Genomic DNA, 15,344 nt, shown 5'->3' on the forward strand with positions numbered 1-15,344 from the left:
TTTTAAAATTATTGCAGAAAGCTACGACGTTCTTGAGATTTGGCTGAGGTTTTATGATGTTATTATTATGACGACGATGTGTATTATGCTGTTGAGGTATGTTTATGATCAATAAGCTGATGCTACCGTATATGAGGAATGTGATTGTGTGTTTATATGTATATGAATAATGAATAGAAGTTAGGGACTCTGGTTTGTGAAAAAGGATGTTGGAAACCAAGAATCGTACTTTAAGAGTTATGACTTGTGTGTCCATGTGTGAATGTATAACAACACTGCTATTCATGAGATTTCGTTTCTTTACATTTCTACTGTAATTCTTCGACCTGTGAAGTTTTATTGGTATCAAACTGTCACTGTAGTGGAAACTGCTGTCGTAAATTTTTGGGTAAGAAAGCTAAGTGACCTTGGCATAATGCATTGTGGGCGTCCAGCTGCGCCAGTCACCTGGAGAAAAAGCCATTAGGTGGAGAAAAAAGAGGCCATTAACCTCGCTATTGACATTCCTTTGTAGAAAGCATGGCAAATATGACATTCTATTACTTGGAAACATAATATTATACTGTGGAGCTCGTACTTTGTGCTACTTACTGAAATGCTTATGAATTGATGGGAAATATTCTTACATCTGCACACCTGATTACGACAAGTGTCTTTCTATGAGAGTCGAGAGAATTTCTACTGACTTATGAAATGCCACATGGCTATTGAATGATGTTTTTATGCTTTGCTTTGTACATAGTTGCTTATTTCATTTGATATCTGGTTTCCAGCTGTGTTGCAGCATTGGTTTTATAAAATAAAATTAAATGCATTTGCTAATGTGAACACTTTCTGTCAACAGATCTATTAAATAATAATTTTATGATTCACATTCTTTTAAAAAGGAGCACTTGGAAAGGAAAGAACAATAAGAAGGGACTAATAACAGTAACTGCATTCATAATTTTCTTTTCAAGTACTGGTAATTTTTTTTGTAGAATAAGTTGTTGTGGTGCACCACTTTAATGACATAGACATTAAAATATGAATAGACACTTCCCTTATCTGCATTGTTGTCTTTAATGTACTATTTTTTCTACTTGAGCTGTGTCGTATTTAGGTATAAGTTATTGCATTTGCTGCTGCTGTTTGCCAGGCATAGTGCTAATGAATTTCACTTCGTATTACTCGGTTAAGCCAGTTTTACTACTGATTTATTTTTCTTGTTGCTGCACATTGGCTCATATTAGTTGTAATGTTGCATTTGCTTTGCAAATTTATATTTATTGCTGCTAGCTTTGCCAATTTGCATTTTTTGTCATTGTCGTTTGTGTTAATTGTTTTGTGCTGCTGCATTGCTTCATCCCTTAGTTTATGCATCTGAGCTCAGCAGATTTAGGTTAGCTATAAGGCTATATAAGAGAATGAGTTGCGATGAATTGGAAGAAATGCATTGAGAAGTTATACGAAAAAAGTTTGTAAAAAAAAGGTACTGTACAATGAAGAATAATTATTTTGAAAGAGGATATGAATAGAATACAGAAAGCAGGTATAGATAGGACTTTCTGGGAATAATGATGAACGAAGGGAGATCTCCAAGAAGTAAAGAAAGTTTTTTTTGCAAAATACTGCAGTAAAACATACACTGTCCTTTCCTTTTGTGTTATTCCGCTATGTGTTTGTTTTTCCTTGTGTATTTGTGTTCTTCCTGTCTTTATGTGTTTATCTGATAAGAGTTATGTTGTAGAATTTTTCTAATAGTATGTTATTTTTATGTAAAGATGTTTAGACATTATTTATTCTGTTCTGTTTTACTGCTCGTGTGTGAAATTAATGTTTTGAAAACTATTCTCGTTATTTTATTTATTTTCTTATGTCATAGTTCCTGTAACACTGATGTACATATTTATTTCTATTCTTTTGTAAAGCCTGTATTACTACAAACGTTATCTGCATTATTATGTTTTTAATGATGTTTCCTGTACCTTTGTAATTGTATTCTCATGTTATAAAATTGTAATTGACACCAGTTCATCATTGACACCAGTAACTTGTAAGCATTCATTTCAGTGCACACATTTCTGTTGGTCATAGTATATGCACAATATGTGAGAAGTTGGGACTGTTAGTGTTTGCATGTGTGTTAATAATTCAGCAATGGACTGGTTAACAGCATTGCTGGTTCTAAGGACAATTCCAAAAACTTTGTGATTGCACAAGCGGTGGTGTATGGACTTGCTATATTGTCCGCAAGGCTCTTCGATGATGATTGTGCACCTGCACAGTTGCAACAAATGGCTGCTGGCCGTCTCTACAAGGACTACAGTGGGTCTACACCGTCGATGGCCCACCAACACCATTATTTCTACAAGGACTGCAGTGGGTCTGCACCTCTAGTGGCCCACCAATACAATAATCTCTACCAGGACTACAGTGGGTCTGCTCTGTAATGACCTACTTACCAATATTCTTCAACTTCGACTGACTCTGCTGTGGGTTTGCCCTGTTGTGGCCCATTACCTGTCTACATGTCAAGAGTTAGCACTGTCTTTCCGTTGGAAGGATAACACTACTTCTTCAAGACTGCATGGAAATCCACTACTTCCGTGTGCATTTTCTTTTACTGCTCAGACTTCGTACTACTGTGATGAATGATCAGGACTGCCTTAATGAGAACAATTTATGCTTTTGACCAACAGTGTATCAATAAGTATGTGCATTTGATATCTTTCTTATTGTAATTATGAAAAATTTTTTCAAATCTGTATTGGCCACTGCCCAAAACAATTTGTAAAATTTTTGTGGGGAGCATAGGGGCTATGTAAGTAGGCTGTTTAGGTTTTTATGTTCGTAACACCTCGTAGCACTCTGTATGAAAATCACTGGCTGTGCTGTGTGCAGTCTGTGGCTGGTTGGCATTGTTGGAACAGTCGCTATTGTAGTGTTGGGCAGTTGGATGTGAACAGCATGTAGCGTTGCGCAGTTGGAGGTGAGCCAACAGCAGTTGTGGATGTGGGGAGAGAGAGACGGCAGAATTTTGAGAGCAGACGATCTGGTCGTGTGTCTATCAGAAAGAGTAAATTTGTAACGCTGGATATCATGAACTGATATATATATATATATATATATAATGACTTTTGAACATTATGAAGGTAAATACATTATTTGTTCTGTATCGAAATCTTTCATTTGCTAACTCTGCCTATCAGTAGTTATTGCCTTCAGTAGTTAGAATCTTTTATTTAGCTGGTAGTATTGACGCTCGCTGTATTGCGGTAGTTAGAGTAGCGAAGATTTTCGTGAGGTTAGTGATTCATGAAAGGTATAGATTATTGTTAGACAGGACCATTCTTTTGCAGGGATTATTGAAAGTCAGATTGCGTTGCGCTAAAAACACTGTGTGTCAGTTTAGTGACGATCAGAATAAGTAAATGGTGAAATGTCTGAGTACGTTCAGTTTTGCTCAGCTGCTTGAAAAACAAATAACGTAAGGGGTTTACCAGCACAGTACTTCATAAATTTTCGAAACGTGGCGTTTCATTATAACTGCATGAGTACCCTGTAGAGAAATTGTACCCTGTGCTCATAGTGGTGGCGATGGAGAGCAGGGTGAAAGATGTATTATGGGTTGAAAATGTTGTGTTCTGCGACCTGGTGGTGCGAGTGATTTGGGGAAACAGCGCTTTGTGAGTTGTATCTGCAGGGGGACCTCGGACTGTGACACTCCACTCTTCCCACTTAGGGTCGGAACAGGAGGGCGCCAGCTCGCGAAACATTTTACCTGGACCAGGCGTCAATCCATTGTGAAGGTGACCAGTGGGCGGAAAATGAGAGGAGAAAGCCATTTAAGAGAAGCAGATGTAATCTGAGGAGGCGGTCATGAAACTATAAGCATTTAATGTTACAAGCTGGGAAGAGCAGCTGGTGCACATGTTTTAATGCAGGCAAGGCTGTAACTCCACTGACGCCAGGAAGTCGCCATGCTCTTTTAACGGACTAGAAAAACATATATTTGACAGGCACGACTGTCTGGGAAGCTTAGCAGCTTTCTTTCACAAATTGGAAGTGGATGTCTGAAAAGATTAGATCTCTTCGTAAATGAGGGCCTGTGGTCCCATCTAGGTAGACGTTTGTTGCCGAAACATGGCCATGCTTACCGTGAGAACAACGCCTCCCTAGTCTAAAATCTTCTTTTTTCGAACAAGAGAGATTTTGAGTCACTGATTGGCTCCCCTCAGGAAATGCAAAGCAGATGTTTGCTCCCCCAGCATGGGAACCAGGGTGCCGTGTCTGGATTGGCTACCAGGCCAGCAGAACAGTCAGTCAAGATGGGAGATTCAGTGTGTTTGTACAACGTGGTGGCGGTTTTTCCCTGCTAATACGGCTCCTGTGCTAGGCTTGGTGGAAGCTGTTTGTGATTCTTTGCCTTCTTCGTCTTCTGGTCCTCCCCTGGTGGAGAATTTCAGGCCTCTCCCTAGTGAACGAGACTTGTGGTATGCATCTGTGGCGGACTAAGAGCCAGTGGCAGATTCCACCTGTACTGACGGTGGTACTGCACATCATCTCGGACATATTGTGTGTCACGAGGGTGAACTTATTCGTCCTGAGTCGGCCGTCTGGAGTTTGACAATTCGTGCATTCGCTGCCGTGTCTGTGAGTCAAATTGGTTGGCCAGACCACCAAACGGGTGCACCACACACTCAAATCTTCCGGGATTTCAGGGCTCTGGTAGGGAAGTTTCCTACGTTCCAATACTCAGAACTCCAGTCCACGTATTTTGCAAGTTTTCGTGGAGCGTCAGAAAATACAGCTACTGCCGCACCCCGCCCCTCGCCCGCAGCGTGCTGTTTTCTGCTGCCACCTGAGTCAAGGAAAGGGTAAAGTATTGTTGCACCGGCGTAGGGTTGTTAAATGATATTCACGGGTCCCTGTTCTCCGTGAACCATAGTTTGTGGTGAAATGAAACGATCGTATGGCGGGAAGTGCGGCCGCCAAGTGCAAGTCTTATTGAGTGAGACGCCACATTGGGCGACGTGCGCGTCGACAATCGGGATGAAATGATGATGAGGACAGCACAACACCCAGCCGGGAATCGAACCCGGGCCCTCGTGCATTGCATTCCAACGCGCTGACAGTTCAGCTATTGGAGCAGACATAGTTTACGGTGTACCTGGTTGTAGTTCATTCCGTTTGAACAGAATATGGCCTCACAGTGGATTCATGTAAAGGAAGTGGTGGTGGAAATTTGTGGTTAATTCCTATGGGGCCAAAATGCTGTGGTCATCGGTCCATAAGCTTACACACTACTTAATCTAGCTTACGCTAATGGCAACACACACACCCATGCCCGAGGGAGGACTCCAACCTCCGACGGGGGTAGCCGCGCGAGCCGTGACAACGCGCCCTAGACAACGCGGCTACCCCGCGTGTAAACGAAGTCTGACTGCACTACAAAGGGGATTAATTCAGGCGAGAACTTGTGTAGTTTCCACACCAATGAATACTTTGTCAATCAAGCACCATTCCTTTTCTGATTTACGTTTGTCTTTTTTTGTAAGATTATCAGTTCGATTGTAGTTATAAAAGAATGAATAAAAACGTGTCATTATTTTTGTAAAGTTAAATGCAACACTGTTTTCATTCATACGCCCACAGACATTCAGTTTTTTATTTTATTGTGGTGATACATGCATGCACCAGCAATTCAGAATGCAATCGTACTAAATTAGTTAATCTGATGTTCTGAAAGTGACCGCAGAGTAAGGCAACAAAAGTGCCGTGAATAAATCCACTAATTTCATACATAAAAGTTAAGGGTTTAGCTGACAATTTGAAGATTGTTGAGAAGATAATACTTTTATATGTGGAAAAATAATAATATTTCGTATCACTTGGACATATATTTATGATAAACGAAGCAACCGCTTGCAACTTTACTTCAGTACCTGAGCCAAGCTCGTGACAGTATTTTGTTGAATCGGGCAAAAATTGGGCCTTGTCTGGATTTCGGGACAAGAAGGCCCATAAAGGTGACGGATGGCAACCATAAGCATACCCACTCTGTCCGCGTATAGAATAAATTATGTGTGTATGTGTGACGAAGTGTTCTAAATGTTTATGTTTGCGTCGAGTGTATGTGAGGCGGAACACAAGAATCAGTGGGATGCGGGAAACCGCCTAAAAAGCACATCCAGGCTGGACGGCGTACCTACCCCTCGACGATAACCCGTCGGCCGGATTCGATGGCGGACCGGCATATTGTAACGTTCCCTTAGAAAAACTTAAAAATAACAGTGCTGGAAAGCGTCTTACGTTATTTGATTTTCAAACAGCTGAGCAAAACTGTACGTACTCAGACGTTTCTCTCTTTACATATTCTGATCATCACTAAACTGACACACAGTATTTTTAGCGCAACGCAATCTGACTTTCAATAATCCCTACAAAAGAATGGCCCTGACTAACAATAACATCACTTACCTCAAAATAATCTTCGTTACTGGAACTACCGCAATACAGCGAGCGCCAATACTGCCAGCGAAATAAAGGATTCTAACTGCTGAAGGCACTAACTTCTGATAGGCATAGTTAGCAACTGAAACATTTTAATAGAGAACAAACAATGTATTTACCTTATTAGTGTTCAAAAGTCATCATATATATATCGATGAATTCATGACATCCATCTTTACAAATTTCCTTTTTCTGGCGGACACACGTCCAGGTCGTCCGCTTTTAGCGTTCTCTGAAAACTCTGGCATCTCTCTCTCCACATCCACCACTACTGGCGGTTCACCTCCAACTGCGCAACGCTACGCGCTGTTCACATCCAGCTGCCCAACACTACAATAGCGAACATTCCAACAATGCCAACCAGCCACAGACTGCACACAGCACAAATGGGTCAAATGGCTCTGAGCACTATGCGACTTAACTTCTGAGGTCATCAGTCGCCTAGAACTTAGAACTAATTAAACCTAACTAACCTAAGGACATCACACACATCCATGCCCGAGGCAGAATTCGAACCTGCAACTGTAGCGGTCACTCGGCTCCAGACTGTAGCGCCTAGAACCGCACACAGCACAGTCAGTGATTTTCATACATAGCGGTACGTGGCGTTACCAACATAAAACCTAAAAAGCCTACTTACAATATCTCCACGTCCTGGAAGCGCTCGCCTATTTGATTTCATATTTGAATGACTCTTGAGAGTGGGAGAGAGACAAAATTTTTAAATCTCTATTCGATCTCTACGTTTATTACAAGAAGTAATATAATACCGAAAATCGGTTATTTCAGGAACCGGTTATTTTAATCGGTTTTTAACAAGGAAGTTAAACTGGCGTAACAAAAAATAAAATAAAGGAAAACCGGTTGTTTTGGCGATAACCATGGAGCAAGGAGGCGCAGTGGTTAGCACACTGGACTCGCACTGGGGAGGACGACGGTAATAATAATGTCGTGTGACGAGGGCCTCCCGTCGGGTAGACCGTTCGCCTGGTGCAAGTCTTTCGATTTGACGCCACTTCGGTGACTTGCGCGTCGATGGGGATGAAATGATGATGATTAGGACAACGGAACACCCAGTCCCTGAGCGGAAAAAGTCTCCGACACAGCCGGGAATCGAACCCGGGCCGTTAGGAATGACAGTCTGTCACGCTGAACATTTTTTAAAAAATTTTCCGCTTTTTTCTTTTTATAGAACCGCTTTTTTATTTTTCCTTTTTTCCACTTTTTTGTTTTTTCTTTTTTATTTTGTTTTTTATCTTTTTTGTCTTTTCTCCGCCTTTAAAGAGAGAATGTAACTTGATGATGTGGAAACGCGCTTCTTCTGAACGACAAACTAAGTAGGCCCCTTCTGCTGCCTTTGTTTGCAACATGGCTTGAATAAAAATAAATGTAAATTTCATTGAGAAGGCATTCACATAATTGTTATGGAAACGTAACTGCATCTATAACTTTCTTTCTCCGTGCGTGGAAAAACGGAAAGAAGTAAACTCATTATTGCTGATAAGTAAAATTCTCTTCTTCAGAAAGGTAATGAATTAAAGTAGGGTTCTGCTGCTTGATTTTACACATAAGTAACATAAATATGTCTTCCTGTGAAAAGAAGGAAGGAAAGAAAGAAATTAAATAAAGTGTATATACCAGTTTCATCACTGTGTCGTATGCTTCCCGCAAAACAAAGTAATATATACATATCGGCTAACTGGTCTATATTGATGATCTTGTCCGATTACTTGCTGTTGGAAATCCTCCTCCTGCTACGTGAAGTACAACTTTGTACCACAAAGCATTCATCTAATATACGAAATGCTTGGATGGATAATATAAATTACACACTTCTATTGGTTACAGCATTGTTTTAGTTAAAATATTTGCGTGATTTTCTTTGTACTTTTTAGTACACGCCAACTTGTGGTGCTCAGTTGTAAGGTATGCCCAGAAGTCCTCCCTATTGCTTGATTCTTTTGTCAGGATCTATTGCATCGTTTGGCCTTTCAACCAGTTGATTGCGTTTCGTTTTGTTTTAGGGTAAGGTATACTGTCAGGGTTTAAAAATTCAGCAGGCGTAACGGCGTTGGGCGTAGTTCTGCTGACACTCGCTATCTTTTGTCTTATGCAGAGCCATATTATTTTGTTCTATACTGTTTGTTGAACTTGTTCAGGTCGGACGGACCATTCAGCTACCGGGGACGTACAGAACAACGGTGCAAGACCGTGTCCATCTATCCCTAAGTCGCTCCAGGCAAATGCCGTGATGGTTCCTTTCAAAGGGCACGGCCGGTTTCCTTCCCCATCCTTGACACCATCCGATCTTGTGCTCCGTCTCTAACGACCTCGATGCCGACGCGACGTTACACCCTTCCTTCGGCGATAACCACCATCCCTACTCAGAAGACTGGGCTGTCTTTTGTACTTCTCATCTGCGCGACAGTCCGTTCTGTAGAAAAGTGGTTGAAAGTCGTCTATAGACGACGGCGTTGTCCAGGACCAAAGGCCCGTATTACACTATCAAATTTCTTTGTCAAAGATTTGATCGAAGATGTGATCAAATATTCCGTCAAATATATTTGGCAAAGATCTCTGACGTAGCGCTAGAAGGGGTATTACACTGTCATCATATTTTTCGTCAAAGTTCAAGATGGCTGACAACAACAACTTGTTATTAACCGCAGCAATTGCATGTACCACAATTGCACTGTGTGCACATGCGGAAGAGAAGCGGGGGAAAAAAAAGGAAACGTACATGGGTCAAGTCGTGGGTTTTACGATGACACGATAAAAGCATTCAACAAAACTTGTCACGTGAGCTTATAGTGGAGGACGTCAAGTCGTACATCAATCACTTAAGCATGGATGAGCATACATTTCTGTATGTGTTCAATGAAGTGTATCCTCATATAACAAAGCACAATATTCACTTAAGAACTGTTACAATGGTTCAAATGGCTCTGAGCACTATGGGACTTAACATCTGTGGTCATCAGTCCCCTAGAAGTTAGAACTACTTAAACCTAACTAACCTAAGGACATCACACACATCCATGCCCGAGGCAGGATTCGAACCTGCGACCGTAGCAGTCGCGCAGCTCCGGACTGAGCGCCTAGAACCGCTAGACCACCGCGGCCGGCGAACTGTTACATCTGCAGAACACAGGCTCACTGTAACACTCCGATTCCTTGCTACAGGAGAGGGTCAGGTTAGATTAGGTCAGGTCAGGTCAGATCTCCAATCTTCGTAATCTATTTTTGTATTCATCGTGCCTCACGTTGTAAAACGCCTCATCAGCTTCATACAAATGGTTCAAATGGCTCTGAGCACTATGGGACTCAACTGCTGTGGTTATTAGTCCCCTAGAACTTAGAACTACTTAAACCTAACTAACCTAAGGACAGCACACAACACCCAGCCATCACGAGGCAGAGAAAATCCCTGACCCCGCCGGGAATCGAACCCGGGAACCCGGGCGTGGGAAGCGAGAACGCTACCGCACGACCACGAGATGCGGGCCAGCTTCATACATCTCTATTAATTTTGTAGTTGTCGGCACACATCAATTGTATTTACCGGCAATGTTTACAAAAACACTACAGATGACAGAATGCAGCGATGCTAGCGCTCCATGTGGTAACATGTCACATTGCAGTGAACAGAAGACAAGCGACTTCTTTGATCAAATCTACAGCGAGGCCCTAGACTTGATCAACTATTGGACGACATTTGACAAAGTTCCCTATTACACCATCAAATATCTTTGACAAAGATTTTGGACAAAGATATTTGACAAAGAAATTTGATAGTGTAATACCGGCCAAACGCACGCGCCCTGACCGCAGTGGTTGCACAGCGGCGCGAAAGGGGCCTAAGCACAGGGCGCCGACCGGGGCGGTCCTGGGTTCGAGGCGGCTCGCGCCACGCCCCTCGATCGACCGGCGCGCCGGCAGTGGAGAGGCGCGTGCCGTGTCCGCGTGACCGCTGGCTCAGCCGCGCCCGCACGTGACTCGCCGGCTGCTGAGTGTCGCATCACATGGCTGTCCCGGCGCACGCGCCCCCATGCGGCCCGCCCGCGTCCGTACGGATTACCAGCGAACCGGCTCTCTCCTTTTGTACCACTGTGCCAACAAACTGACGACATAGCGAAATTGCCCTCCGTGGAAAAGAGCACAGCTTACCCTTGTCAGAAGGGGGCTAAAGAGCGGAGGCACAGAATTATAGAGAATACCGTTGACGTCTGTATACAGCAAGGGCCCAGTACACATTCTAAACCCAAGCATATTCCTGGAGAAAAGAAGCTCGTCTCGAGGGATCGGCAAGGATTCTGGAAAAAAAATGACTCACTTTGAAAGCTGCCACTGCCTTTTAACTACGACCTGTGATCGTGTCAGCCTCGTGTGAGCCGAAGGGACCTAGCATCTATTCCCCGCCGGGCCGATTTTCTTCGCTCGGTGACACGTTCGTGTCATCATAATCGACATTCCACCATTGACATGGCTGTATAGGCACGTTCCGAAAAAAAAAGCCATCTGTGTACATGACCGAGCTGAGAGGACTACCATAAGCGGCCTTACCGTGAAGCTTATTATAATTGATTGAAGTAACTTATTTCCACGCCCGTTAGATTTCGATTTATTTATAAAGAGCCCAAGGAAGGGAAAATAATGTGTGAGGTATGATGGGAAGGGCGTGGAGGACTTGGTGTTCCTGAATGACGGAACTGTTCTGTAATCCAGCATTGCACCTGTCACTGATTTCCACTTTTTATTATTATTATTATTTATTTTATGGCCTTCATTGGACCACTGTAGTCAAAAATACAAAGTTCTAAACAAGTTGTTACACATGGATACAATTTCGTTCGACAATAACTTAATATATTTAGGTAATATAATTATTAGAGGCTATTCTTATATGAAAGGTGTTTTGCTCTTCTGTCTGCCCAATATTTCTTCATTCTTTCAGATATTTTCTTTCTTTCTTCATCTGAGACAACTCTTCCTGTACTCCTTTTATTGATTTTAATTTGTAGTCTGATTTGCGGGTCTTGCAGTATTCTGGTTTTTTCTGTCTTGTTTTTTAGGTCATCTACTGTAATTTGAAGTTTTATATCTTCCTTAATTTCTGTGATCCATTTAATGTCGTTCTTGCTATTCCACAATTTTTGTATTATTTTTTTACTAATTCTGTTTTCTGGAGTTTCTTCCTGATTGTGCTCATGACTGGTTCTATTTTCTTATATACTGTTTCATTTGATGCTGTTCTCCAATGTCCATTTATTTTATACTGTTTATTTATACATGTCCTAGTTATTCTTCTTTCTATTTTTAGTATTCTGTCAATTTCTGCTGTATTAGTTGTTTTGAAGTTAGTTTCAGCTGCATACGTTATTTCTGGTTGTGTAACTGTTTTATAGTGTTTTAATTTTGCATCTATAGATAGGCTTCTTTTGTTGTATGTAGTTTTGGTAATGTAATTTGCATAGTTCAGTTTTTTTATTCTATTTTGCCATGATGGCTTCTCATTTAGATTGTATGTTATTATTTCGCCTAAATATTTAAATTTATCAACAATTTTGATTTCCTGTTCTCCTATTGTAATTTTGTTTGCAAGTGGTGGATCAGTTAGCATAATCTCCGTTTTTTTCAAATGATATTCTAAGGCCTACTTTCTCTGCTATTTCTTGTAGTGATTTCACTTGTTGCGTGGCTTCTTGAACGGTGTTGGCTAGGAGAGCAAGATCATCAGCGAATCCCAAGCAGTTTAAGCTAATATCATCTTTTGCACTTCCAATTCTTATCCTCTTTGGATTGTCCTTGTACCATTCTCTCATTATGTATTCCAGTGCACAGTTGAAAAGTAATGGTGATAGGCAGTCACCTTGTCTTAAGCCTGTTTTTATGAGGAATGGTTCCGAAATGTCTCCTCTAAACTTCACTTTTGATTTGGTGTTAGTTAGAGTGAGTTGTATTATTTTAATTAGTTTTGGATGGAGACCTAGATTTCTTAAAATTTTTAATACTGAAGGTCTGTGGAGACAGTCATATGCCTGATTTCCACTATTTATCTTTCGAACTGCTTGATGGTTACACCATTAGTCTGTAACTTTCTGTCTTACCAACTGATCGGGATTTAGGTCGTTACGTCGCAGCTTTTACATTTTAAACATACAGCCTCCTCAGTGATTTAGTTTTCATTCTAAATTAACGATGAATGTTGGTTCTTCGATATGTTCCCAGCGAATCATCTTATGGTCTGATATATGTTCACCTGTAGACGAGGTTGTTACGGCAAGAAACTGATCGTTAGTATAACAAAAAGGATTTCACACAGCTGTCGCTGGCCTCACTGCATAGTTTTTTGCATCAGTACTTAGTAAGCTATAACTCCTGTATCAATGCCCTGAAAATACTCCACTTGTAAGAAATTTGATCCCTATCTGAATACTCTAATAGTTACTGAAATACGACGTAGTTACAGAATAGAGAGTATACAGAAAGGAAAGCGGAGAGCGTTTCCTTTCATGTCACACATTGAAACTGAACAAACACGAAACAATAGCTACTTACTACTACGCCTCGAAATGGACATTCTTACAGGGTGACAATTATTGAAGTATATGAAATAAAATCGTCGTAACTTCTGAACGGTTTGCGTTAAGACGTTCAAACTGCTCGGTTGGCCGCGATGGGAATTAGTACGCGCTGTATGGTTTGGTTTCTACATCTACATCTACATTGATACTCCGCAAGCCACCCAACGGCGTGTGGCGGAGGGCACTTTAAGTGCCACTGTCATTACCTCCCTTTCCTGTTCCAGTCGCGTATGGTTCGCGGGAAGAACGACTGTCTGAAAGCCTCCGTGCGCGCTCTAATCTCTCTAATTTTACATTCGTGATCTCCTCGGGAGGTATAAGTAGGGGGAAGCAATATATTCGATACCTCATCCAGAAACGCACCCTCTCGAAACCTGGCGAGCAAGCTACACCGCGATGCAGAGCGCCTCTCTTGCAGAGTCTGCCACTTGAGTCTATTAAACATCTCCGTAACGCTATCACGGTTACCAAATAACCCTGTGACGAAACGCGCCGCTCTTCTTTGGATCTTCTCTATCTCCTCCGTCAGACCGATCTGGTACGGATCCCACACTGATGAGCAATACTCAAGTATAGGTCGAACGAGTGTTTTGTAAGCCACCTCCTTTGTTGATGGACTACATTTTCTAAGCACTCTCCCAATGAATCTCAACCTGGTACCCGCCTTACCAACAATTAATTTTATATGATCATTCCACTTCAAATCGTTCCGGACGCATACTCCCAGATATTTTACAGAAGTAACTGCTACCAGTGTTTGTTCCGCTATCATATAATCATACAATAAAGGATCCTTCTTTCTATGTATTCGCAATACATTACATTTGTCTATGTTAAGGGTCAGTTGCCACTCCCTGCACCAAGTGCCTATCCGCTGCAGATCTTTCTGCATTTCGCTACAATTTTCTAATGCTGCAACTTCTCTGTATACTACAGCATCATCCGCGAAAAGCCGCGGAGACGCCGGCTTTTATTTGTATGGGTTCGTCAATAAGCAAAACTGGCGCATTTGGGAGACTCAGAATCCGCATTTCGCGATCGCGAAGTATCTTCACCTTCAACGGGTGTGCAATATCCAGTCACGGAATAATCCTTGAACGTGCGGTGACTACCGAACGGCACATGAAGGTTTTGGAAGATGATTTCATCCCAATTATTCAAAGTGAGCCCGATTTCGACAAGATGTGGTTCATGCAAGACCAAGCTTGACCCCATCGAAACAGGAGAGTCTCTGATGTCCTGGAGGAGCACTTTGGGGACCGCATTCTGTCTCTGCCGTACCCAGAGGCCACTAGCACAGGCCTCGATTGACCGCCATATTCTTCGGATCTGAACACTCGTGACTCCTTTTTGTGGGGCTATATTGAAGACAAGGTGTACAGCAATAACCTCGAAGCCACTGCTGAGTTTGGGAAACAGGCATTCAGGAGGTTATCGACAGCATCGATCTTCCGACACTTCGGCGGGTCATGTAGAAATTCGCTATTGGTCTTCGCCAATGATGACAGGCGTATCGAACATGTCATAACCTAAATCGGAATATCTGTAGTGACGTTTCCATGTTGAATAAAGCGTGTATACGGCGTAGTTTGTGACTATTTTGCCTTTTTTTCATATAGTTAAATGCTTGTCACCGACTAAAGGAGAACTTTTGCGAAAGGAATCGGCAATGAAACAGGTTGTGATAAATTTCTAGTTAACAACTGATCATTTAAATTCATGACTGTTCACATGTGCAAACTATGAACTGCCACTGCTTTTAGCTGCAGATGGCGATGAAGCTACTTTGTTTTGAAAATATAATTTTTTCCTCGCAGCAATTTTGTTTTACTTATTAATTTGTCTTTTCTAGGCCTGTGAGCTAATAAATACACTTCCAAATAGAAACAGCTGTTATAGGATGGTTCAAATGGTTCAAATGGCTCTGAGCACTATGGGACTTAACATCTGTGGTTATCAGTCCCCTAGAACTTAGAACTACTTAAACCTAACTAACCTAAGGACATCACACACATCCATGCCCGAGGCAGGATTCGAACCTGCGACCGTAGCAGTCGCGCGGCTCCGGACTGAGCGCCTAGAACCGCTAGAGCACCGCAGCCGGCTGTTATAGGACACTGCAGGATTTTCAGATTTTGTATCAGTATTGGAATTTTCATTCTTGTTTCCGACCTGAAAGTGACACATATCACTTTAAATGTGTACATTAGGTTGCAGTAGAATTTAATTTACAGAAATGTTTTGAATTAGGCCCAGATCTGTAAG

The sequence above is a fragment of the Schistocerca piceifrons genome, chromosome 8 (assembly GCF_021461385.2).
Source record: "Schistocerca piceifrons isolate TAMUIC-IGC-003096 chromosome 8, iqSchPice1.1, whole genome shotgun sequence".
NCBI classification, from domain to species: domain Eukaryota; kingdom Metazoa; phylum Arthropoda; class Insecta; order Orthoptera; family Acrididae; genus Schistocerca; species Schistocerca piceifrons.